A 24223-nucleotide genomic window follows, 5' to 3' on the forward strand; every position below is an offset into this window, starting at 1 on the left:
AAATATAATATAATTATAAATTGTCTGTTATGTTATTTTCCAAGTATTTTACTTTCCAAGTATTCAATAAAATTTGCATTTGGCAAAAGTCCTTCGAGCCGGATTTGAACCCGCGACCTAAGGATGCCTGTTTTACCACTACAGTCCTCCGCTCTACCAACTGAGCTATCGAAGGCTTGGCAAATCAGTCTCAAGCAAGCTCAATACGAGCTTCCACTTCAACCGTCGACATTCAAACATCTCTTGCAATTCGTGCAAAATACTACAAATTTGGCTTGTGAGGTTCCCGAATTGAGTAAAAGCACATCAGTTCACAATTAAAAAAATGACCCCCTCCGCAGTCTCCCGCATGTTACTGACCACCATACAAAGGAGGAAAAGTTGAAAGGCGGCGCCTCACAGGCCATCTCCTCAGAGTATTCATCAGTGTTCGTCCTTGACAATATTTTAATATCTTGGATGGTGTATAGTGTTCTCCCATTTCCCTTGAGAAATCAAGATTGTCAAGGGGATTCTGCTGTTTTGCCAGTTCATAGCAAGAGATGGGGATCCGAAACACCTCACAGGAAACCAATGAAGATTGGTGTTGGACAGAAACATAACGTGGCCACAGCCTCAAAGCAAAAGGCATCTATTTTCAGTGATGAAATATAATATAATTATAAATTGTCTGTTATTTTATTTTCCAAGTATTTTACTTTCCAAGTATTCAATAAAATTTGCATTTGGCAAAAGTCCTTCGAGCCGGATTTGAACCAGCGACCGAAGGATGCCTGTTTTACCACTACAGTCCTCCGCTCTACCAACTGAGCTATCGAAGGCTTAGCCAATCAGTCTCTAGCAAGCTCAATACGAGCTTCCACTTCAACCGTCGACATTCAAACATCTCTTGCAATTCGTGCAAAATACTACAAATTTGGCTTGTGAGGTTCCCGAATTGAGTAAAAGCACATCAGTTCACAATTAAAAAAATGACCCCCTCCGCAGTCTCCCGCATGTTACTGACCACCATACAAAGGAGGAAAAGTTGAAAGGCGGCGCCTCACAGGCCATCTCCTCAGAGTATTCATCAGTGTTCGGCCTTGACAATATTTTAATATCTTGGATGGTGTATAGTGTTCTCCCATTTCCCTTGAGAAATCAAGATTGTCAAGGGGATTCTGCTGTTTTGCCAGTTCATAGCAAGAGATGGGGATCCGAAACACCTCACAGGAAACCAATGAAGATTGGTGTTGGACAGAAACATAACGTGGCCACAGCCTCAAAGCAAAAGGCATCTATTTTCAGTGATGAAATATAATATAATTATAAATTGTCTGTTATTTTATTTTCCAAGTATTTTACTTTCCAAGTATTCAATAAAATTTGCATTTGGCAAAAGTCCTTCGAGCCAGATTTGAACCAGCGACCTAAGGATGCCTGTTTTACCACTACAGTCCTCCGCTCTACCAACTGAGCTTTCGAAGGCTTGGCAAATCATTCTCTAGCAAACTCAATACGAGCTTCCACTTCAACCGTCGACTTGTAAACATCTCTTGCAATTCGTGCAAAATACTACAAATTTGGCTTGTGAGGTTCCCGAATTGAGTAAAAGCACATCAGTTCCCAATTAAAAAAATGACCCCCTCCGCAGTCTCCCGCATGTTAATGACCACCATACTAAGGGGGAAAAGTTGAAAGGCGGCGCCTCACAGGCCATCTCCTCAGAGTATTCAGCCGTGTTGGGCCTTGACAATATTTTAATATCTTGGATGGTGTATAGTGTTCTCTCATTTCCCTTGAGAAATCAAGATTGTCAAGGGGATTCTGCTGTTTTGCCAGTTCATAGCAAGAGATGGGGACCCAAAACACCTGACAGGAAACCAATGAAGATTCGTGTTGGACAGAAAAATAACGTGGCCACAGCCTCAAAGCAAAAGGCATCTATTTTCAGTGATGAAATATAATATAATTATAAATTGTCTGTTATTTTACTTTCCAAGTATTTTACTTTCCAAGTATTCAATAAAATGTGCATTTGGCAAAAGTCCTTTGAGCCGGATTTGAACCAGCGACCTAAGGATGCCTATTTTACCACTACAGTCCTCCGCTCTACCAACTGAGCTATCAAAGGCTTGGCAAATCAACTCTAGCAAACTCAATACGAGCTTCAACTTCAACCGTCGACATTCAAACATCTCTTGCAATTCGTGCAAAATACTACAAATTTGGCTTGTGAGGTTCCCGAATTGAGTAAAAGCACATCAGTTCCCAATTAAAAAAATGACCCCCTCCGCAGTCTCCCGCATGTTACTGACCACCATACTAAGGGGGAAAAGTTGAAAGGCGGCACCTCACAGGCCATCTCCTCAGAGTATTCAGCCGCGTTGGGCCTTGACAATATTTTAATATCTTGGATGGTGTATAGTGTTCTCTCATTTCCCTTGAGAAATCAAGATTGTCAAGGGGATTCTGCTGTTTTGCCAGTTCATAGCAAGAGATGGGGATCCAAAACACCTCATAGGAAACCAATGAAGATTCGTGTTGGACAGAAAAATAACATGGTCACAGCCTCAAAGCAAAAGGCATCTATTTTCAGTGATGAAATATAATATAATTATAAATTGTCTGTTATTTTACTTTCCAAGTATTTTACTTTCCAAGTATTCAATAAAATGTGCATTTGGCAAAAGTCCTTCGAGCCGGATTTTAACCAGCGACCTAAGGATGCCTGTTTTACCACTACAGTCCTCCGCTGTACCAACTGAGCTATCGAAGGCTTGGCAAATCAGTCTCTAGCAAGCTCAATACGAGCTTCCACTTCAACCGTCGACATTCAAACATCTCTTGCAATTCGTGCAAAATACTACAAATTTGGCTTGTGAGGTTCCCGAATTGAGTAAAAGCACATCAGTTCACAATTAAAAAAATGACCCCCTCCGCAGTCTCCCGCATGTTACTGACCACCATACTAAGGAGGAAAAGTTGAAAGGCGGCGCCTCACAGGCCATCTCCTCAGAGTTTTTATCAGTGTTCGGCCTTGACAATATTTTAATATCTTGGATGGTGTATAGTGTTCTCCCATTTCCCTTGAGAAATCAAGATTGTCAAGGGGATTCTGCTGTTTTGTCAGTTCATAGCAAGAGATGGGGATCCAAAATACCTCACAGGAAACCAACGAAGATTGGTGTCGGACAGAAAAATAACATGGTCACAGCCTCAAAGCAAAAGGCATCTATTTTCAGTGATGAAATATAATATAATTATAAATTGTCTGTTATTTTACTTTCCAAGTATTTTACTTTCCAAGTATTCAATAAAATGTGCATTTGGCAAAAGTCCTTCGAGCCGGATTTGAACCAGCGACCTAAGGATGCTTGTTGTACCACTACAGTCCTCCGCTCTACCAACTGAGCTATCGAAGGCTTGGCAAATCATTGTCTAGCAAACTCAATACGAGCTTCCATTTCAACCGTCGACTTGTAAACATCTCTTGCAATTCGTGCAAAATACTACAAATTTGGCTTGTGAGGTTCCCGAATTGAGTAAAAGCACATCAGTTCCCAATTAAAAAAATGACCCTCTCCGCAGTCTCCCGCATGTTACTGACCACCATACTAAGGGGGAAAAGTTGAAAGGCGGCACCTCACAGGCCATCTCCTCAGAGTATTCAGCCGTGTTATGCCTTCACAATATTTTAATATCTTGGATGGTGTATAGTGTTCTCTCATTTCCCTTGAGAAATCAAGATTGTCAAGGGGATTCTGCTGTTTTGCCAGTTCATAGCAAGAGATGGGGATCCAAAACACCTCACAGGAAACCAAAGAAGATTGGTGTTGGACAGAAAAATAATGTGGCCACAGCCTCAATGCAAAAGGCATCTATTTTCAGTGATGAAATATAATATAATTATAAATTGTCTGTTATGTTATTTTCCAAGTATTTTACTTTCCAAGTATTCAATAAAATTTGCATTTGGCAAAAGTCCTTCGAGCCGGATTTGAACCCGCGACCTAAGGATGCCTGTTTTACCACTACAATCCTCCGCTCTACCAACTGAGCTATCGAAGGCTTGGCAAATCAGTCTCAAGCAAGCTCAATACGAGCTTCCACTTCAACCGTCGACATTCAAACATCTCTTGCAATTCGTGCAAAATACTACAAATTTGGCTTGTGAGGTTCCCGAATTGAGTAAAAGCACATCAGTTCACAATTAAAAAAATGACCCCCTCCGCAGTCTCCCGCATGTTACTGACCACCATACAAAGGAGGAAAAGTTGAAAGGCGGCGCCTCACAGGCCATCTCCTCAGAGTATTCATCAGTGTTCGTCCTTGACAATATTTTAATATCTTGGATGGTGTATAGTGTTCTCCCATTTCCCTTGAGAAATCAAGATTGTCAAGGGGATTCTGCTGTTTTGCCAGTTCATAGCAAGAGATGGGGATCCGAAACACCTCACAGGAAACCAATGAAGATTGGTGTTGGACAGAAACATAACGTGACCACAGCCTCAAAGCAAAAGGCATCTATTTTCAGTGATGAAATATAATATAATTATAAATTGTCTGTTATTTTATTTTCCAAGTATTTTACTTTCCAAGTATTCAATAAAATTTGCATTTGGCAAAAGTCCTTCGAGCCGGATTTGAACCAGCGACCGAAGGATGCCTGTTTTACCACTACAGTCCTCCGCTCTACCAACTGAGCTATCGAAGGCTTAGCCAATCAGTCTCTAGCAAGCTCAATACGAGCTTCCACTTCAACCGTCGACATTCAAACATCTCTTGCAATTCGTGCAAAATACTACAAATTTGGCTTGTGAGGTTCCCGAATTGAGTAAAAGCACATCAGTTCACAATTAAAAAAATGACCCCCTCCGCAGTCTCCCGCATGTTACTGACCACCATACAAAGGAGGAAAAGTTGAAAGGCGGCGCCTCACAGGCCATCTCCTCAGAGTATTCATCAGTGTTCGGCCTTGACAATATTTTAATATCTTGGATGGTGTATAGTGTTCTCCCATTTCCCTTGAGAAATCAAGATTGTCAAGGGGATTCTGCTGTTTTGCCAGTTCATAGCAAGAGATGGGGATCCGAAACACCTCACAGGAAACCAATGAAGATTGGTGTTGGACAGAAACATAACGTGGCCACAGCCTCAAAGCAAAAGGCATCTATTTTCAGTGATGAAATATAATATAATTATAAATTGTCTGTTATTTTATTTTCCAAGTATTTTACTTTCCAAGTATTCAATAAAATTTGCATTTGGCAAAAGTCCTTCGAGCCAGATTTGAACCAGCAACCTAAGGATGCCTGTTTTACCACTACAGTCCTCCGCTCTACCAACTGAGCTTTCGAAGGCTTGGCAAATCATTCTCTAGCAAACTCAATACGAGCTTCCACTTCAACCGTCGACTTGTAAACATCTCTTGCAATTCGTGCAAAATACTACAAATTTGGCTTGTGAGGTTCCCGAATTGAGTAAAAGCACATCAGTTCCCAATTAAAAAAATGACCCCCTCCGCAGTCTCCCGCATGTTAATGACCACCATACTAAGGGGGAAAAGTTGAAAGGCGGCGCCTCACAGGCCATCTCCTCAGAGTATTCAGCCGTGTTGGGCCTTGACAATATTTTAATATCTTGGATGGTGTATAGTGTTCTCTCATTTCCCTTGAGAAATCAAGATTGTCAAGGGGATTCTGCTGTTTTGCCAGTTCATAGCAAGAGATGGGGACCCAAAACACCTGACAGGAAACCAATGAAGATTCGTGTTGGACAGAAAAATAACGTGGCCACAGCCTCAAAGCAAAAGGCATCTATTTTCAGTGATGAAATATAATATAATTATAAATTGTCTGTTATTTTACTTTCCAAGTATTTTACTTTCCAAGTATTCAATAAAATGTGCATTTGGCAAAAGTCCTTTGAGCCGGATTTGAACGAGCTACCTAAGGATGCCTGTTTTACCACTACAGTCCTCCGCTCTACCAACTGAGCTATCAAAGGCTTGGCAAATCAACTCTAGCAAACTCAATACGAGTTTCCACTTCAACCGTCGACTTGTAAACATCTCTTGCAATTCGTGCAAAATACTACAAATTTGGCTTGTGAGGTTCCCGAATTGATTAAAAGCACATCAGTTCCCAATTAAAAAAATGACCCCCTCCGCAGTCTCCCGCATGTTAATGACCACCATACTTAGGGGGAAAAGTTGAAAGGCGGCGCCTCACAGGCCATCTCCTTAGAGTATTCAGCCGCGTTGGGCCTTGACAATATTTTAATATCTTGGATGGTGTATAGTGTTCTCTCATTTTCCTTGAGAAATCAAGATTGTCAAGGGGATTATGCTGTTTTGCCAGTTCATAGCAAGAGATGGGGATCAAAAAACACCTCACAGGAAACCAAAGAAGATTGGTGTAGGACAGAAAAATAATGTGGCCACAGCCTCAAAGCAAAAGGCATCTATTTTCAGTGATGAAATATAATATAATTATAAATTGTCTGTTATGTTATTTTCCAAGTATTTTACTTTCCAAGTATTCAATAAAATTTGCATTTGGCAAAAGTCCTTCGAGCCAGATTTGAACCAGCGACCTAAGGATGCCTGTTTTACCACTACAGTCCTCTCCTCTACCAACTGAGCTATCGAAGGCTTGACAAACCGTTCTCTAGCAAGCTCACTTCGAGCTTCCACTTCAACCGTCGACATGCAAACATCTCTTGCAATTCGTGCAAAATACTACAAATTTGGCTTGTGAGGTTCCCGAATTGAGTAAAAGCACATCAATTCCCAATTAAAAAAATGACCGCCTCCGCAGTCTCCCGCATGTTACTGACCACCATACTAAGGAGGAAAAGTTGAAAGTCGGCGCCTCACAGGCCATCTCCTCAGAGTATTCATCAGTGTTCGGCCTTGACAATATTTTAATATCTTGGATGGTGTATGGTGTTCTCCCATTTCCCTTGAGAAATCAAGATTGTCAAGGGGATTCTGCTGTTTTGTCAGTTCATAGCAAGAGATGGGGATCCAAAACACCTCACAGGAAACCAACGAAGATTGGTGTCGGACAGAAAAATAACGTGGCCACAGCCTCAAAGCAAAAGGCATCTATTTTCAGTGACGAAATATAATATAATTATAAATTGTCTGTTATTTTACTTTCCAAGTATTTTACTTTCCAAGTATTCAATAAAATTTGCATTTGGCAAAAGTCCTTCGAGCCGGATTTGAACCAGCGACCTAAGGATGCCTGTTTTACCACTACAGTCCTCCGCTCTACCAACTGAGCTATCGAAGGCTTGGCAAATCATTCTCTAGCAAACTCAATAAGAGCTTCCACTTCAACCGTCGACTTGTAAATATTTGACAATATTTTAATATCTTGGATGGTGTATAGTGTTCTCTCATTTCTCTTGAGAAATCAAGATTGTCAAGGGGATTCTGCTGTTTTGCAAGTTCATAGCAAGAGATGGGGATCCAAAACACCTCACAGGAAACCAATGAAGATTCGTGTTGGACAGAAAAATAACGTGGTCACAGCCTCAAAGCAAAAGGCATCTATTTTCAGTGATGAAATATAATATAATTATAAATTGTCTGTTATTTTACTTTCCAAGTATTTTACTTTCCAAGTATTCAATAAAATGTGCATTTGGCAAAAGTCCTTCGAGCCGGAATTGAACCAGCGACCTAAGGATGCCTGTTTTACCACTACAGTCCTCCGCTCTACCAACTGAGCTATCGAAGGCTTGGCAAATCAGTCTCTAGCAAGCTCAATACGAGCTTCCACTTCAACCTTCGACATTCAAACATCTCTTGCAATTCGTGCAAAATACTACAAATTTGGCTTGTGAGGTTCCCGAATTGAGTAAAAGCACATCAGTTCACAATTAAAAAAATGACCCCCTCCGCAGTCTCCCGCATGTTACTGACCACCATACAAAGGAGGAAAAGTTGAAAGGCGGCGCCTCACAGGCCATCTCCTCAGAGTATTCATCAGTGTTCGGCCTTGACAATATTTTAATATCTTGGATGGTGTATAGTGTTCTCCCATTTCCCTTGAGAAATCAAGATTGTCAAGGGGATTCTGCTGTTTTGTCAGTTCATAGCAAGAGATGGGGATCCAAAATACCTCACAGGAAACCAACGAAGATTGGTGTCGGACAGAAAAATAACGTGGCCACAGCCTCAAAGCAAAAGGCATCTATTTTCAGTGATGAAATATAATATAATTATAAATTGTCTGTTATTTTACTTTCCAAGTATTTTACTTTCCAAGTATTCAATAAATTGTGCATTTGGCAAAAGTCCTTCGAGCCGGATTTGAACCAGCGACCTAAGGATGCCTGTTTTACCACTACAGTCCTCCGCTCTACCAACTGAGCTATCGAAGGCTTGGCAAATCGTTCTCTAGCAAACTCAATACGAGCTTTCACTTCAACCGTCGACTTGTAAACATCTCTTGCAATTCGTGCAAAATACTACAAATTTGGCTTGTGACGTTCCCGAATTGAGTAAAAGCACATCAGTTCCCAATTAAAAAAATGACCCCCTCCGCAGTCTCCCGCATGTTAATGGCCACTATACTAAGGGGGAAAAGTTGAAAGGCGGCGCCTCACAGGCCATCTCCTCAGAGTATTCAGCCGTGTTGGGCCTTGTCAATATTTTAATATCTTGGATGGTGTATAGTGTTCTCTCATTTCCCTTGAGAAATCAAGATTGTCAAGGGGATTCTGCTGTTTTGCCAGTTCATAGCAAGAGATGGCGATCCAAAATACCTGACAGGAAACCAATGAAGATTCGTGTTGGACAGAAATATAACGTGGCCACAGCCTCAAAGCAAAAGGCATCTATTTTCAGTGATGAAATATAATATAATTATAAATTGTCTGTTATTTTACTTTCCAAGTATTTTACTTTCCAAGTATTCAATAAAATGTGCATTTGGCAAGAGTCCTAAGAGCCGGATTTGAACCAACGACCTAAGGATGCCTGTTTTATCACTACAGACCTCCGCTCTACCAACTGAGCTATCGAAGGCTTGGCAAATCAACTCTAGCAAACTCAATACGAGCTTCCACTTCAACCGTTGACTTGTAAACATCTCTTGCAATTCGTGCAAAATACTACAAATTTGGCTTGTGAGGTTCCCGAATTGAGTAAAAGCACATCAGTTCCCAATTAAAAAAATGACCCCCTCCGCAGTCGCCCGCATGTTACTGACCACCATACTAAGGGGGAAAAGTTGAAAGGCGGCACCTCACAGGCCATCTCCTCAGAGTATTCAGCCGCGTTGGGCCTTGACAATATTTTAATATCTTGGATGGTGTATAGTGTTCTCTCATTTCCCTTGAGAAATCAAGATTGTCAAGGGGATTCTGCTGTTTTGCCAGTTCATAGCAAGAGATGGGGATCCAAAATACCTGACAGGAAACCAATGAAGATTCGTGTTGGACAGAAATATAACGTGGCCACAGCCTCAAAGCAAAAGGCATCTATTTTCAGTGATGAAATATAATATAATTATAAATTGTCTGTTATTTTACTTTCCAAGTATTTTACTTTCCTAGTATTCAATAAAATGTGCATTTGGCAAGAGTCCTAAGAGCCGGATTTGAACCAGCAACCTAAGGATGCCTGCTTTACCACTACAGACCTCCGCTCTACCAACTGAGCTATCGAAGGCTTGGCAAATCAACTCTAGCAAACTCAATACGAGCTTCCACTTCAACCGTTGACTTGTAAACATCTCTTGCAATTCGTGCAAAATACCACAAATTTGGCTTGTGAGGTTCCCGAATTGAGTAAAAGCACATCAGTTCCCAATTAAAAAATGACCCCCTCCGCAGTCGCCCGCATGTTACTGACCACCATACTAAGGGGGAAAAGTTGAAAGGCGGCACCTCACAGGCCATCTCCTCAGAGTATTCAGCCGCGTTGGGCCTTGACAATATTTTAATATCTTGGATGGTGTATAGTGTTCTCTCATTTCTCTTGAGAAATCAAGATTGTCAAGGGGATTCTGCTGTTTTGCAAGTTCATAGCAAGAGATGGGGATCCAAAACACCTCACAGGAAACCAATGAAGATTCGTGTTGGACAGAAAAATAACGTGGTCACAGCCTCAAAGCAAAAGGCATCTATTTTCAGTGATGAAATATAATATAATTATAAATTGTCTGTTATTTTACTTTCCAAGTATTTTACTTTCCAAGTATTCAATAAAATGTGCATTTGGCAAAAGTCCTTCGAGCCGGATTTGAACCAGCGACCTAAGGATGCCTGTTTTACCACTACAGTTCTCCGCTCTACCAACTGAGCTATCGAAGGCTTGGCAAATCAGTCTCTAGCAAGCTCAATACGAGCTTCCACTTCAACCTTCGACATTCAAACATCTCTTGCAATTCGTGCAAAATACTACAAATTTGGCTTGTGAGGTTCCCGAATTGAGTAAAAGCACATCAGTTCACAATTAAAAAAATGACCCCCTCCGCAGTCTCCCGCATGTTACTGACCACCATACAAAGGAGGAAAAGTTGAAAGGCGGCGCCTCACAGGCCATCTCCTCAGAGTATTCATCAGTGTTCGGCCTTGACAATATTTTAATATCTTGGATGGTGTATAGTGTTCTCCCATTTCCCTTGAGAAATCAAGATTGTCAAGGGGATTCTGCTGTTTTGTCAGTTCATAGCAAGAGATGGGGATCCAAAATACCTCACAGGAAACCAACGAAGATTGGTGTTGGACAGAAAAATAACGTGGCCACAGCCTCAAAGCAAAAGGCATCTATTTTCAATGATGAAATATAATATAATTATAAATTGTCTGTTATTTTACTTTCCAAGTATTTTACTTTCCAAGTATTCAATAAAATGTGCATTTGGCAAAAGTCCTTCGAGCCGGATTTGAACCAGCGACCTAAGGATGCCTGTTTTACCACTACAGTCCTCCGCTCTACCAACTGAGCTATCGAAGGCTTGGCAAATCGTTCTCTAGCAAACTCAATACGAGCTTTCACTTCAACCGTCGACTTGTAAACATCTCTTGCAATTCGTGCAAAATACTACAAATTTGGCTTGTGACGTTCCCGAATTGAGTAAAAGCACATCAGTTCCCAATTAAAAAAATGACCCCCTCCGCATTCTCCCGCATGTTACTGACCACCATACTAAGGGGGAAAAGTTGAAAGGCGGCGCCTCACAGGCCATCTCCTCAGAGTATTCAGCCGTGTTGGGCCTTGACAATATTTTAATATCTTGGATGGTGTATACTGTTCTCTCATTTCCCTTGAGAAATCAAGATTGTCAAGGGGATTCTGCTGTTTTGCCAGTTCATAGCAAGAGATGGGGATCCGAAACACCTCACAGGAAACCAATGAAGATTGGTGTTGGACAGAAACATAACGTGGCCACAGCCTCAAAGCAAAAGGCATCTATTTTCAGTGATGAAATATAATATAATTATAAATTGTCTGTTATTTTATTTTCCAAGTATTTTACTTTCCAAGTATTCAATAAAATTTGCATTTGGCAAAAGTCCTTCGAGCCGGATTTGAACCAGCGACCTAAGGATGCCTGTTTTACCACTACAGTCCTCCGCTCTACCAACTGAGCTTTCGAAGGCTTGGCAAATCATTCTCTAGCAAACTCAATACGAGCTTCCACTTCAACCGTCGACTTGTAAACATCTCTTGCAATTCGTGCAAAATACTACAAATTTGGCAAGTGAGGTTCCCGAATTGAGTAAAAGCACATCAGTTCCCAATTAAAAAAATGACCCCCTCCGCAGTCTCCCGCATGTTAATGACCACCATACTAAGGGGGAAAAGTTGAAAGGCGGCGCCTCACAGGCCATCTCCTCAGAGTATTCAGCCGTGTTGGGCCTTGACAATATTTTAATATCTTGGATGGTGTATAGTGTTCTCTCATTTCCCTTGAGAAATCAAGATTGTCAAGGGGATTCTGCTGTTTTGCCAGTTCATAGCAAGAGATGGGGATCCAAAACACCTGACAGGAAACCAATGAAGATTCGTGTTGGACAGAAAAATAACGTGGCCACAGCCTCAAAGCAAAAGGCATCTATTTTCAGTGATGAAATATAATATAATTCTAAATTGTCTGTTATTTTACTTTCCAAGTATTTTACTTTCCAAAATGTGCATTTGGCAAAAGTCCTTCGAGCCGGATTTGAACCAGTGACCTAAGGATGCCTGTTTTACCACTACAGTCCTCCGCTCTACCAACTGAGCTTTCGAAGGCTTGGCAAATCATTCTCTAGCAAACTCAATACGAGCTTCCACTTCAACCGTCGACTTGTAAACATCTCTTGCAATTCGTGCAAAATACTACAAATTTGGCTTGTGAGGTTCCCGAATTGAGTAAAAGCACATCAGTTCCCAATTAAAAAAATGACCCCCTCCGCAGTCTCCCGCATGTTAATGACCACCATACTAAGGGGGAAAAGTTGAAAGGCGCGCCTCACAGGCCATCTCCTCAGAGTATTCAGCCGTGTTGGGCCTTGACAATATTTTAATGTCTTGGATGGTGTATAGTGTTCTCCCATTTCCCTTGAGAAATCAAGATTGTCAAGGGGATTCTGCTGTTTTGTCAGTTCATAGCAAGAGATGGGGATCCAAAACACCTCACAGGAAACCAAAGAAGATTGGTGTCGGACAGAAACATAACGTGGCCACAGCCTCAAAGCAAAAGGCATCTATTTTCAGTGATGAAATATAATATAATTATAAATTGTCTGTTATTTTATTTTCCAAGCATTTTACTTTCCAAGTATTCAATAAAATTTGCATTTGGCAAAAGTCCTTCAATCTGGATTTGAACCAGCGACCTAAGGATGCCTGTTTTACCACTACAGTCCTCTCCTCTACCAACTGAGCTATCGAAGGCTTGGCAAACCACTCTCTAGCAAGCTCAATTCGAGCTTCCACTTCAACCGTCGACATGCAAACATATCTTGCAATTCGTGCAAAATACTACAAATTTGGCTTGTGAGGTTCCCGAATTGAGTAAAAGCACATCAGTTCCCAATTAAAAAAATGACCGCCTCCGCAGTCTCCCGCATGTTACTGACCACCATACTAAGGAGGAAAAGTTGAAAGGCGGTGCCTCACAGGCCATCTCCTCAGAGTATTCATCAGTGTTCGGCCTTGACAATATTTTAATATCTTGGATGGTGTATGGTGTTCTCCCATTTCCCTTGAGAAATCAAGATTGTCAAGGGGATTCTGCTGTTTTGTCAGTTCATAGCAAGAGATGGGGATCCAAAACACCTCACAGGAAACCAACGAGGATTGGTGTCGGACAGAAAAATAACGTGGCCACAGCCTCAAAGCAAAAGGCATCTATTTTCAGTGATGAAATATAATATAATTATAAATTGTCTGTTATTTTACTTTCCAAGTATTTTACTTTCCAAGTATTCAATAAAATTTGCATTTGGCAAGAGTCCTAAGAGCCGGATTTGAACCAACGACCTAAGGATGCCTGTTTTACCACTACAGACCTCCGCTCTACCAACTGAGCTATCGAAGGCTTGGCAAATCAACTCTAGCAAACTCAATACGAGCTTCCACTTCAACCGTCGACTTGTAAACATCTCTTGCAATTCGTGCAAAATACTACAAATTTGGCTTGTGAGGTTCCCGAATTGAGTAAAAGCACATCAGTTCCCAATTAAAAAAATGACCCCCTCCGCAGTCGCCCGCATGTTACTGACCACCATACTAAGGGGTAAAAGTTGAAAGGCGGCACCTCACAGGCCATCTCCTCAGAGTATTCAGCCGCATTGGGCCTTGACAATATTTTAATATCTTGGATGGTGTATAGTGTTCTCTCATTTCTCTTGAGAAATCAAGATTGTCAAGGGGATTCTGCTGTTTTGCAAGTTCATAGCAAGAGATGGGGATCCAAAATACCTGACAGGAAACCAATGAAGATTCGTGTTGGACAGAAAAATAACGTGGTCACAGCCTCAAAGCAAAAGGCATCTATTTTCAGTGATGAAATATAATATAATTATAAATTGTCTGTTATTTTACTTTCCAAGTATTTTACTTTCCAAGTATTCAATAAAATGTGCATTTGGCAAAAGTCCTTTGAGCCGCATTTGAACCAGCGACCTAAGGATGCCTGTTTTACCACTACAGTCCTCCGCTCTACCAACTGAGCTATCGAAGGCTTGGAAAATCAGTCTCTAGCAAGCTCAATACGAGCTTCCACTTCAACCTTCGACATTCAAACATCTCTTGCAATTCGTGCAAAATACTAAAAATTTGGCTTGTGAGGTTCCCGAATTGAGTAAAAGCACATCAGTTCACAATTAAAAAAATGACCCCCTCCGCAGTCTCCCGCATGTTAATGACCACTATACTAAGGGGGAAAAGTTGAAAGGCGGCGCCTCACAGGCCATCTCCTCAGAGTATTCAGCCGTGTTGGGCCTTGTCAATATTTTAATATCTTGGATGGTGTATAGTGTTCTCTCATTTCCCTTGAGAAATCAAGATTGTCAAGGGGATTCTGCTGTTTTGCCAGTTCATAGCAAGAGATGGGGATCCAAAATACCTGACAGGAAACCAATGAAGATTCGTGTTGGACAGAAATATAACGTGGCCACAGCCTCAAAGCAAAAGGCATCTATTTTCAGTGATGAAATATAATATAATTATAAATTGTCTGTTATTTTACTTTCCAAGTATTTTACTTTCCAAGTATTCAATAAAATGTGCATTTGGCAAGAGTCCTAAGAGCCGGATTTGAACCAACGACCTAAGGATGCCTGTTTTACCACTACAGACCTCCGCTCTACCAACTGAGCTATCGAAGGCTTGGCAAATCAACTCTAGCAAACTCAATACGAGCTTCCACTTCAACCGTCGACTTGTAAACATCTCTTGCAATTCGTGCAAAATACTACAAATTTGGCTTGTGAGGTTCCCGAATTGAGTAAAAGCACATCAGTTCCCAATTAAAAAAATGACCCCCTCTGCAGTCGCCCGCATGTTACTGACCACCATACAAAGGGGGAAAAGTTGAAAGGCGGCACCTCACAGGCCATCTCCTCAGAGTATTCAGCCGCGTTGGGCCTTGACAATATTTTAATATCTTGGATGGTGTATAGTGTTCTCTCATTTCCCTTGAGAAATCAAGATTGTCAAGGGGATTCTGCTGTTTTGCCAGTTCATAGCAAGAGATGGGGATCCAAAATACCTGACAGGAAACCAATGAAGATTCGTGTTGGACAGAAATATAACGTGGCCACAGCCTCAAAGCAAAAGGCATCTATTTTCAGTGATGAAATATAATATAATTATAAATTGTCTGTTATTTTACTTTCCAAGTATTTTACTTTCCTAGTATTCAATAAAATGTGCATTTGGCAAGAGTCCTTCGAGCTGGATTTGAACCAGCAATCTAAGGATGCCTGTTTTACCACTACAGTCCTCCGCTCTACCACCTGAGCTATCGAAGGCTTGGCAAAGCAACTCTAGCAAACTCAATACGAGCTTCCACTTCAACCGTCGACTTGTAAACATCTCTTGCAATTCGTGCAAAATACTACAAATTTGGCTTGTGAGGTTCCCGAATTGAGTAAAAGCACATCAGTTCCCAATTAAAAAAATGACCCCCTCCGCAGTCGCCCGCATGTTACTGACCACCATACTAAGGAGGAAAAGTTGAAAGTCGGCGCCTCACAGGCCATCTCCTCAGAGTATTCATCAGTGTTCGGCCTTGACAATATTTTAATATCTTGGATGGTGTATGGTGTTCTCCCATTTCCCTTGAGAAATCAAGATTGTCAAGGGGATTCTGCTGTTTTGTCAGTTCATAGCAAGAGATGGGGATCCAAAACACCTCACAGGAAACCAACGAAGATTGGTGTCGGACAGAAAAATAACGTGGCCACAGCCTCAAAGCAAAAGGCATCTATTTTCAGTGACGAAATATAATATAATTATAAATTGTCTGTTATTTTACTTTCCAAGTATTTTACTTTCCAAGTATTCAATAAAATTTGCATTTGGCAAAAGTCCTTCGAGCCGGATTTGAACCAGCGACCTAAGGATGCCTGTTTTACCACTACAGTCCTCCGCTCTACCAACTGAGCTATCGAAGGCTTGGCAAATCATTCTCTAGCAAACTCAATAAGAGCTTCCACTTCAACCGCCGACTTGTAAATATTTGACAATATTTTAATATCTTGGATGGTGTATAGTGTTCTCTCATTTCTCTTGAGAAATCAAGATTGTCAAGGGGATTCTGCTGTTTTGCAAGTTCATAGCAAGAGATGGGGATCCAAAACACCTCACAGGAAACCAATGAAGATTCGTGTTGGACAGAAAAATAACGTGGTCACAGCCTCAAAGCAAAAGGCATCTATTTTCAGTGATGAAATATAATATAATTATAAATTGTCTGTTATTTTACTTTCCAAGTATTTTACTTTCCAAGTATTCAATAAAATGTGCATTTGGCAAAAGTCCTTCGAGCCGGAATTGAACCAGCGACCTAAGGATGCCTGTTTTACCACTACAGTCCTCCGCTCTACCAACTGAGCTATCGAAGGCTTGGCAAATCAGTCTCTAGCAAACTCAATACGAGCTTCCACTTCAACCGTCGACTTGTAAACATCTCTTGCAATTCGTGCAAAATACTACAAATTTGGCTTGTGAGGTTCCCGAATTGAGTAAAAGCACATCAGTTCCCAATTAAAAAAATGACCCCCTCCGCAGTCTCCCGCATGTTAATGACCACCATACTTAGGGGGAAAAGTTGAAAGGCGGCACCTCACAGGCCATCTCCTTAGAGTATTCAGCCGCGTTGGGCCTTGACAATATTTTAATATCTTGGATGGTGTATAGTGTTCTCTCATTTTCCTTGAGAAATCAAGATTGTCAAGGGGATTATGCTGTTTTGCCAGTTCATAGCAAGAGATGGGGATCAAAAAACACCTCACAGGAAACCAAAGAAGATTGGTGTTGGACAGAAAAATAATGTGGCCACAGCCTCAAAGCAAAAGGCATCTATTTTCAGTGATGAAATATAATATAATTATAAATTGTCTGTTATGTTATTTTCCAAGTATTTTACTTTCCAAGTATTCAATAAAATTTGCATTTGGCAAAAGTCCTTCGAGCCAGATTTGAACCAGCGACCTAAGGATGCCTGTTTTACCACTACAGTCCTCTCCTCTACCAACTGAGCTATCGAAGGCTTGACAAACCGTTCTCTAGCAAGCTCACTTCGAGCTTCCACTTCAACCGTCGACATGCAAACATCTCTTGCAATTCGTGCAAAATACTACAAATTTGGCTTGTGAGGTTCCCGAATTGAGTAAAAGCACATCAATTCCCAATTAAAAAAATGACCGCCTCCGCAGTCTCCCGCATGTTACTGACCACCATACTAAGGAGGAAAAGTTGAAAGTCGGCGCCTCACAGGCCATCTCCTCAGAGTATTCATCAGTGTTCGGCCTTGACAATATTTTAATATCTTGGATGGTGTATGGTGTTCTCCCATTTCCCTTGAGAAATCAAGATTGTCAAGGGGATTCTGCTGTTTTGTCAGTTCATAGCAAGAGATGGGGATCCAAAACACCTCACAGGAAACCAACGAAGATTGGTGTCGGACAGAAAAATAACGTGGCCACAGCCTCAAAGCAAAAGGCATCTATTTTCAGTGACGAAATATAATATAATTATAAATTGTCTGTTATTTTACTTTCCAAGTATTTTACTTTCCAAGTATTCAATAAAATTTGCATTTGGCAAAAGTCCTTCGAGCCGGATTTGAACCAGCGACCTAAGGATGCCTGTTTTACCACTACAGTCCTCCGCTCTACCAACTGAGCTATCGAAGGCTTGGCAAATCATTCTCTAGCAAACTCAATAAGAGCTTCCACTTCAACCGTCGACTTGTAAATATTTGACAATATTTTAATATCTTGGATGGTGTATAGTGTTCTCTCATTTCTCTTGAGAAATCAAGATTGTCAAGGGGATTCTGCTGTTTTGCAAGTTCATAGCAAGAGATGGGGATCCAAAACACCTCACAGGAAACCAATGAAGATTCGTGTTGGACAGAAAAATAACGTGGTCACAGCCTCAAAGCAAAAGGCATCTATTTTCAGTGATGAAATATAATATAATTATAAATTGTCTGTTATTTTACTTTCCAAGTATTTTACTTTCCAAGTATTCAATAAAATGTGCATTTGGCAAAAGTCCTTCGAGCCGGAATTGAACCAGCGACCTAAGGATGCCTGTTTTACCACTACAGTCCTCCGCTCTACCAACTGAGCTATCGAAGGCTTGGCAAATCAGTCTCTAGCAAGCTCAATACGAGCTTCCACTTCAACCTTCGACATTCAAACATCTCTTGCAATTCGTGCAAAATACTACAAATTTGGCTTGTGAGGTTCCCGAATTGAGTAAAAGCACATCAGTTCACAATTAAAAAAATGACCCCCTCCGCAGTCTCCCGCATGTTACTGACCACCATACAAAGGAGGAAAAGTTGAAAGGCGGCGCCTCACAGGCCATCTCCTCAGAGTATTCATCAGTGTTCGGCCTTGACAATATTTTAATATCTTGGATGGTGTATAGTGTTCTCCCATTTCCCTTGAGAAATCAAGATTGTCAAGGGGATTCTGCTGTTTTGTCAGTTCATAGCAAGAGATGGGGATCCAAAATACCTCACAGGAAACCAACGAAGATTGGTGTCGGACAGAAAAATAACGTGGCCACAGCCTCAAAGCAAAAGGCATCTATTTTCAGTGATGAAATATAATATAATTATAAATTGTCTGTTATTTTACTTTCCAAGTATTTTACTTTCCAAGTATTCAATAAATTGTGCATTTGGCAAAAGTCCTTCGAGCCGGATTTGAACCAGCGACCTAAGGATGCCTGTTTTACCACTACAGTCCTCCGCTCTACCAACTGAGCTATCGAAGGCTTGGCAAATCGTTCTCTAGCAAACTCAATACGAGCTTTCACTTCAACCGTCGACTTGTAAACATCTCTTGCAATTCGTGCAAAATACTACAAATTTGGCTTGTGACGTTCCCGAATTGAGTAAAAGCACATCAGTTCCCAATTAAAAAAATGACCCCCTCCGCAGTCTCCCGCATGTTAATGGCCACTATACTAAGGGGGAAAAGTTGAAAGGCGGCGCCTCACAGGCCATCTCCTCAGAGTATTCAGCCGTGTTGGGCCTTGTCAATATTTTAATATCTTGGATGGTGTATAGTGTTCTCTCATTTCCCTTGAGAAATCAAGATTGTCAAGGGGATTCTGCTGTTTTGCCAGTTCATAGCAAGAGATGGCGATCCAAAATACCTGACAGGAAACCAATGAAGATTCGTGTTGGACAGAAATATAACGTGGCCACAGCCTCAAAGCAAAAGGCATCTATTTTCAGTGATGAAATATAATATAATTATAAATTGTCTGTTATTTTACTTTCCAAGTATTTTACTTTCCAAGTATTCAATAAAATGTGCATTTGGCAAGAGTCCTAAGAGCCGGATTTGAACCAACGACCTAAGGATGCCTGTTTTATCACTACAGACCTCCGCTCTACCAACTGAGCTATCGAAGGCTTGGCAAATCAACTCTAGCAAACTCAATACGAGCTTCCACTTCAACCGTTGACTTGTAAACATCTCTTGCAATTCGTGCAAAATTCTACAAATTTGGCTTGTGAGGTTCCCGAATTGAGTAAAAGCACATCAGTTCCCAATTAAAAAAATGACCCCCTCCGCAGTCGCCCGCATGTTACTGACCACCATACTAAGGGGGAAAAGTTGAAAGGCGGCACCTCACAGGCCATCTCCTCAGAGTATTCAGCCGCGTTGGGCCTTGACAATATTTTAATATCTTGGATGGTGTATAGTGTTCTCTCATTTCCCTTGAGAAATCAAGATTGTCAAGGGGATTCTGCTGTTTTGCCAGTTCATAGCAAGAGATGGGGATCCAAAATACCTGACAGGAAACCAATGAAGATTCGTGTTGGACAGAAATATAACGTGGCCACAGCCTCAAAGCAAAAGGCATCTATTTTCAGTGATGAAATATAATATAATTATAAATTGTCTGTTATTTTACTTTCCAAGTATTTTACTTTCCTAGTATTCAATAAAATGTGCATTTGGCAAGAGTCCTAAGAGCCGGATTTGAACCAGCAACCTAAGGATGCCTGCTTTACCACTACAGACCTCCGCTCTACCAACTGAGCTATCGAAGGCTTGGCAAATCAGTCTCTAGCAAGCTCAATACGAGCTTCCACTTCAACCTTCGACATTCAAACATCTCTTGCAATTCGTGCAAAATACTACAAATTTGGCTTGTGAGGTTCCCGAATTGAGTAAAAGCACATCAGTTCACAATTAAAAAAATGACCCCCTCCGCAGTCTCCCGCATGTTACTGACCACCATACAAAGGAGGAAAAGTTGAAAGGCGGCGCCTCACAGGCCATCTCCTCAGAGTATTCATCAGTGTTCGGCCTTGACAATATTTTAATATCTTGGATGGTGTATAGTGTTCTCCCATTTCCCTTGAGAAATCAAGATTGTCAAGGGGATTCTGCTGTTTTGTCAGTTCATAGCAAGAGATGGGGATCCAAAATACCTCACAGGAAACCAACGAAGATTGGTGTCGGACAGAAAAATAACGTGGCCACAGCCTCAAAGCAAAAGGCATCTATTTTCAATGATGAAATATAATATAATTATAAATTGTCTGTTATTTTACTTTCCAAGTATTTTACTTTCCAAGTATTCAATAAAATGTGCATTTGGCAAAAGTCCTTCGAGCCGGATTTGAACCAGCGACCTAAGGATGCCTGTTTTACCACTACAGTCCTCCGCTCTACCAACTGAGCTATCGAAGGCTTGGCAAATCGTTCTCTAGCAAACTCAATACGAGCTTTCACTTCAACCGTCGACTTGTAAACATCTCTTGCAATTCGTGCAAAATACTACAAATTTGGCTTGTGACGTTCCCGAATTGAGTAAAAGCACATCAGTTCCCAATTAAAAAAATGACCCCCTCCGCATTCTCCCGCATGTTACTGACCACCATACTAAGGGGGAAAAGTTGAAAGGCGGCGCCTCACAGGCCATCTCCTCAGAGTATTCAGCCGTGTTGGGCCTTGACAATATTTTAATATCTTGGATGGTGTATACTGTTCTCTCATTTCCCTTGAGAAATCAAGATTGTCAAGGGGATTCTGCTGTTTTGCCAGTTCATAGCAAGAGATGGGGATCCGAAACACCTCACAGGAAACCAATGAAGATTGGTGTTGGACAGAAACATAACGTGGCCACAGCCTCAAAGCAAAAGGCATCTATTTTCAGTGATGAAATATAATATAATTATAAATTGTCTGTTATTTTATTTTCCAAGTATTTTACTTTCCAAGTATTCAATAAAATTTGCATTTGGCAAAAGTCCTTCGAGCCGGATTTGAACCAGCGACCTAAAGATGCCTGTTTTACCACTACAGTCCTCCGCTCTACCAACTGAGCTTTCGAAGGCTTGGCAAATCATTCTCTAGCAAACTCAATACGAGCTTCCACTTCAACCGTCGACTTGTAAACATCTCTTGCAATTCGTGCAAAATACTACAAATTTGGCAAGTGAGGTTCCCGAATTGAGTAAAAGCACATCAGTTCCCAATTAAAAAAATGACCCCCTCCGCAGTCTCCCGCATGTTAATGACCACCATACTAAGGGGGAAAAGTTGAAAGGCGGCGCCTCACAGGCCATCTCCTCAGAGTATTCAGCCGTGTTGGGCCTTGACAATATTTTAATATCTTGGATGGTGTATAGTGTTCTCTCATTTCCCTTGAGAAATCAAGATTGTCAAGGGGATTCTGCTGTTTTGCCAGTTCATAGCAAGAGATGGGGATCCAAAACACCTGACAGGAAACCAATGAAGATTCGTGTTGGACAGAAAAATAACGTGGCCACAGCCTCAAAGCAAAAGGCATCTATTTTCAGTGATGAAATATAATATAATTCTAAATTGTCTGTTATTTTACTTTCCAAGTATTTTACTTTCCAAAATGTGCATTTGGCAAAAGTCCTTCGAGCCGGATTTGAACCAGTGACCTAAGGATGCCTGTTTTACCACTACAGTCCTCCGCTCTACCAACTGAGCTTTCGAAGGCTTGGCAAATCATTCTCTAGCAAACTCAATACGAGCTTCCACTTCAACCGTCGACTTGTAAACATCTCTTGCAATTCGTGCAAAATACTACAAATTTGGCTTGTGAGGTTCCCGAATTGAGTAAAAGCACATCAGTTCCCAATTAAAAAAATGACCCCCTCCGCAGTCTCCCGCATGTTAATGACCACCATACTAAGGGGGAAAAGTTGAAAGGCGCGCCTCACAGGCCATCTCCTCAGAGTATTCAGCCGTGTTGGGCCTTGACAATATTTTAATGTCTTGGATGGTGTATAGTGTTCTCCCATTTCCCTTGAGAAATCAAGATTGTCAAGGGGATTCTGCTGTTTTGTCAGTTCATAGCAAGAGATGGGGATCCAAAACACCTCACAGGAAACCAAAGAAGATTGGTGTCGGACAGAAACATAACGTGGCCACAGCCTCAAAGCAAAAGGCATCTATTTTCAGTGATGAAATATAATATAATTATAAATTGTCTGTTATTTTATTTTCCAAGCATTTTACTTTCCAAGTATTCAATAAAATTTGCATTTGGCAAAAGTCCTTCAATCTGGATTTGAACCACCGACCTAAGGATGCCTGTTTTACCACTACAGTCCTCTCCTCTACCAACTGAGCTATCGAAGGCTTGGCAAACCACTCTCTAGCAAGCTCAATTCGAGCTTCCACTTCAACCGTCGACATGCAAACATATCTTGCAATTCGTGCAAAATACTACAAATTTGGCTTGTGAGGTTCCCGAATTGAGTAAAAGCACATCAGTTCCCAATTAAAAAAATGACCGCCTCCGCAGTCTCCCGCATGTTACTGACCACCATACTAAGGAGGAAAAGTTGAAAGGCGGTGCCTCACAGGCCATCTCCTCAGAGTATTCATCAGTGTTCGGCCTTGACAATATTTTAATATCTTGGATGGTGTATGGTGTTCTCCCATTTCCCTTGAGAAATCAAGATTGTCAAGGGGATTCTGCTGTTTTGTCAGTTCATAGCAAGAGATGGGGATCCAAAACACCTCACAGGAAACCAACGAGGATTGGTGTCGGACAGAAAAATAACGTGGCCACAGCCTCAAAGCAAAAGGCATCTATTTTCAGTGATGAAATATAATATAATTATAAATTGTCTGTTATTTTACTTTCCAAGTATTTTACTTTCCAAGTATTCAATAAAATTTGCATTTGGCAAGAGTCCTAAGAGCCGGATTTGAACCAACGACCTAAGGATGCCTGTTTTACCACTACAGACCTCCGCTCTACCAACTGAGCTATCGAAGGCTTGGCAAATCAACTCTAGCAAACTCAATACGAGCTTCCACTTCAACCGTCGACTTGTAAACATCTCTTGCAATTCGTGCAAAATACTACAAATTTGGCTTGTGAGGTTCCCGAATTGAGTAAAAGCACATCAGTTCCCAATTAAAAAAATGACCCCCTCCGCAGTCGCCCGCATGTTACTGACCACCATACTAAGGGGGAAAAGTTGAAAGGCGGCACCTCACAGGCCATCTCCTCAGAGTATTCAGCCGCGTTGGACCTTGACAATATTTTAATATCTTGGATGGTGTATAGTGTTCTCTCATTTCCCTTGAGAAATCAAGATTGTCAAGGGGATTCTGCTGTTTTGCCAGTTCATAGCAAGAGATGGGGATCCAAAATACCTGACAGGAAACCAATGAAGATTCGTGTTGGACAGAAATATAACGTGGCCACAGCCTCAAAGCAAAAGGCATCTATTTTCAGTGATGAAATATAATATAATTATAAATTGTCTGATATTTTACTTTCCAAGTATTTTACTTTCCTAGTATTCAATAAAATGTGCATTTGGCAAGAGTCCTAAGAGCCGGATTTGAACCAGCAACCTAAGGATGCCTGTTTTACCACTACAGACCTCCGCTCTACCAACTGAGCTATCGAAGGCTTGGCAAGACAACTCTAGCAAACTCAATACGAGCTTCCACTTCAACCGTCGACTTGTAAACATCTCTTGCAATTCGTGCAAAATACCACAAATTTGGCTTGTGAGGTTCCCGAATTGAG

The 24223-nt window shown here is 41.2% G+C and overlaps 14 non-coding genes across 14 annotated transcripts; all 14 read right to left on the bottom strand.

Annotated features, from left to right (window-relative positions):
* Nucleotides 1-735: 735 nt before the first annotated feature.
* On the bottom strand, nt 736-821 carry TRNAY-GUA (transfer RNA tyrosine (anticodon GUA)). The gene is given in 2 exon segments: nt 736-771; nt 785-821. It is a non-coding gene; the product is annotated as a tRNA-Tyr (tRNA).
* A 1206-nt stretch (nt 822-2027) lies between these two features.
* On the bottom strand, nt 2028-2113 carry TRNAY-GUA (transfer RNA tyrosine (anticodon GUA)). Its single transcript is given in 2 exon segments — nt 2028-2063; nt 2077-2113. It is a non-coding gene; the product is annotated as a tRNA-Tyr (tRNA).
* A 1205-nt stretch (nt 2114-3318) lies between these two features.
* Nucleotides 3319-3404, bottom strand: TRNAY-GUA (transfer RNA tyrosine (anticodon GUA)). The gene is given in 2 exon segments: nt 3319-3354; nt 3368-3404. It is a non-coding gene; the product is annotated as a tRNA-Tyr (tRNA).
* A 1206-nt stretch (nt 3405-4610) lies between these two features.
* Nucleotides 4611-4696, bottom strand: TRNAY-GUA (transfer RNA tyrosine (anticodon GUA)). The gene is given in 2 exon segments: nt 4611-4646; nt 4660-4696. It is a non-coding gene; the product is annotated as a tRNA-Tyr (tRNA).
* Nucleotides 4697-7194: 2498 nt separating this feature from the next.
* TRNAY-GUA (transfer RNA tyrosine (anticodon GUA)) lies at nt 7195-7280 on the bottom strand. The gene is given in 2 exon segments: nt 7195-7230; nt 7244-7280. It is a non-coding gene; the product is annotated as a tRNA-Tyr (tRNA).
* Nucleotides 7281-7644: 364 nt separating this feature from the next.
* TRNAY-GUA (transfer RNA tyrosine (anticodon GUA)) lies at nt 7645-7730 on the bottom strand. Its single transcript is given in 2 exon segments — nt 7645-7680; nt 7694-7730. It is a non-coding gene; the product is annotated as a tRNA-Tyr (tRNA).
* Nucleotides 7731-8290: 560 nt separating this feature from the next.
* On the bottom strand, nt 8291-8376 carry TRNAY-GUA (transfer RNA tyrosine (anticodon GUA)). Its single transcript is given in 2 exon segments — nt 8291-8326; nt 8340-8376. It is a non-coding gene; the product is annotated as a tRNA-Tyr (tRNA).
* Nucleotides 8377-10871: 2495 nt separating this feature from the next.
* Nucleotides 10872-10957, bottom strand: TRNAY-GUA (transfer RNA tyrosine (anticodon GUA)). The gene is given in 2 exon segments: nt 10872-10907; nt 10921-10957. It is a non-coding gene; the product is annotated as a tRNA-Tyr (tRNA).
* A 5067-nt stretch (nt 10958-16024) lies between these two features.
* Nucleotides 16025-16110, bottom strand: TRNAY-GUA (transfer RNA tyrosine (anticodon GUA)). Its single transcript is given in 2 exon segments — nt 16025-16060; nt 16074-16110. It is a non-coding gene; the product is annotated as a tRNA-Tyr (tRNA).
* A 364-nt stretch (nt 16111-16474) lies between these two features.
* Nucleotides 16475-16560, bottom strand: TRNAY-GUA (transfer RNA tyrosine (anticodon GUA)). The gene is given in 2 exon segments: nt 16475-16510; nt 16524-16560. It is a non-coding gene; the product is annotated as a tRNA-Tyr (tRNA).
* A 1207-nt stretch (nt 16561-17767) lies between these two features.
* On the bottom strand, nt 17768-17853 carry TRNAY-GUA (transfer RNA tyrosine (anticodon GUA)). The gene is given in 2 exon segments: nt 17768-17803; nt 17817-17853. It is a non-coding gene; the product is annotated as a tRNA-Tyr (tRNA).
* A 364-nt stretch (nt 17854-18217) lies between these two features.
* On the bottom strand, nt 18218-18303 carry TRNAY-GUA (transfer RNA tyrosine (anticodon GUA)). Its single transcript is given in 2 exon segments — nt 18218-18253; nt 18267-18303. It is a non-coding gene; the product is annotated as a tRNA-Tyr (tRNA).
* A 560-nt stretch (nt 18304-18863) lies between these two features.
* Nucleotides 18864-18949, bottom strand: TRNAY-GUA (transfer RNA tyrosine (anticodon GUA)). Its single transcript is given in 2 exon segments — nt 18864-18899; nt 18913-18949. It is a non-coding gene; the product is annotated as a tRNA-Tyr (tRNA).
* Nucleotides 18950-20800: 1851 nt separating this feature from the next.
* Nucleotides 20801-20886, bottom strand: TRNAY-GUA (transfer RNA tyrosine (anticodon GUA)). The gene is given in 2 exon segments: nt 20801-20836; nt 20850-20886. It is a non-coding gene; the product is annotated as a tRNA-Tyr (tRNA).
* Nucleotides 20887-24223: the final 3337 nt, after the last annotated feature.

Source organism: Ambystoma mexicanum, chromosome 1p, assembly GCF_040938575.1.
Source record: "Ambystoma mexicanum isolate Mex_15411 chromosome 1p, UKY_AmexF1_1, whole genome shotgun sequence".
In the NCBI taxonomy this organism is placed as follows: Eukaryota; Metazoa; Chordata; class Amphibia; order Caudata; family Ambystomatidae; genus Ambystoma; species Ambystoma mexicanum.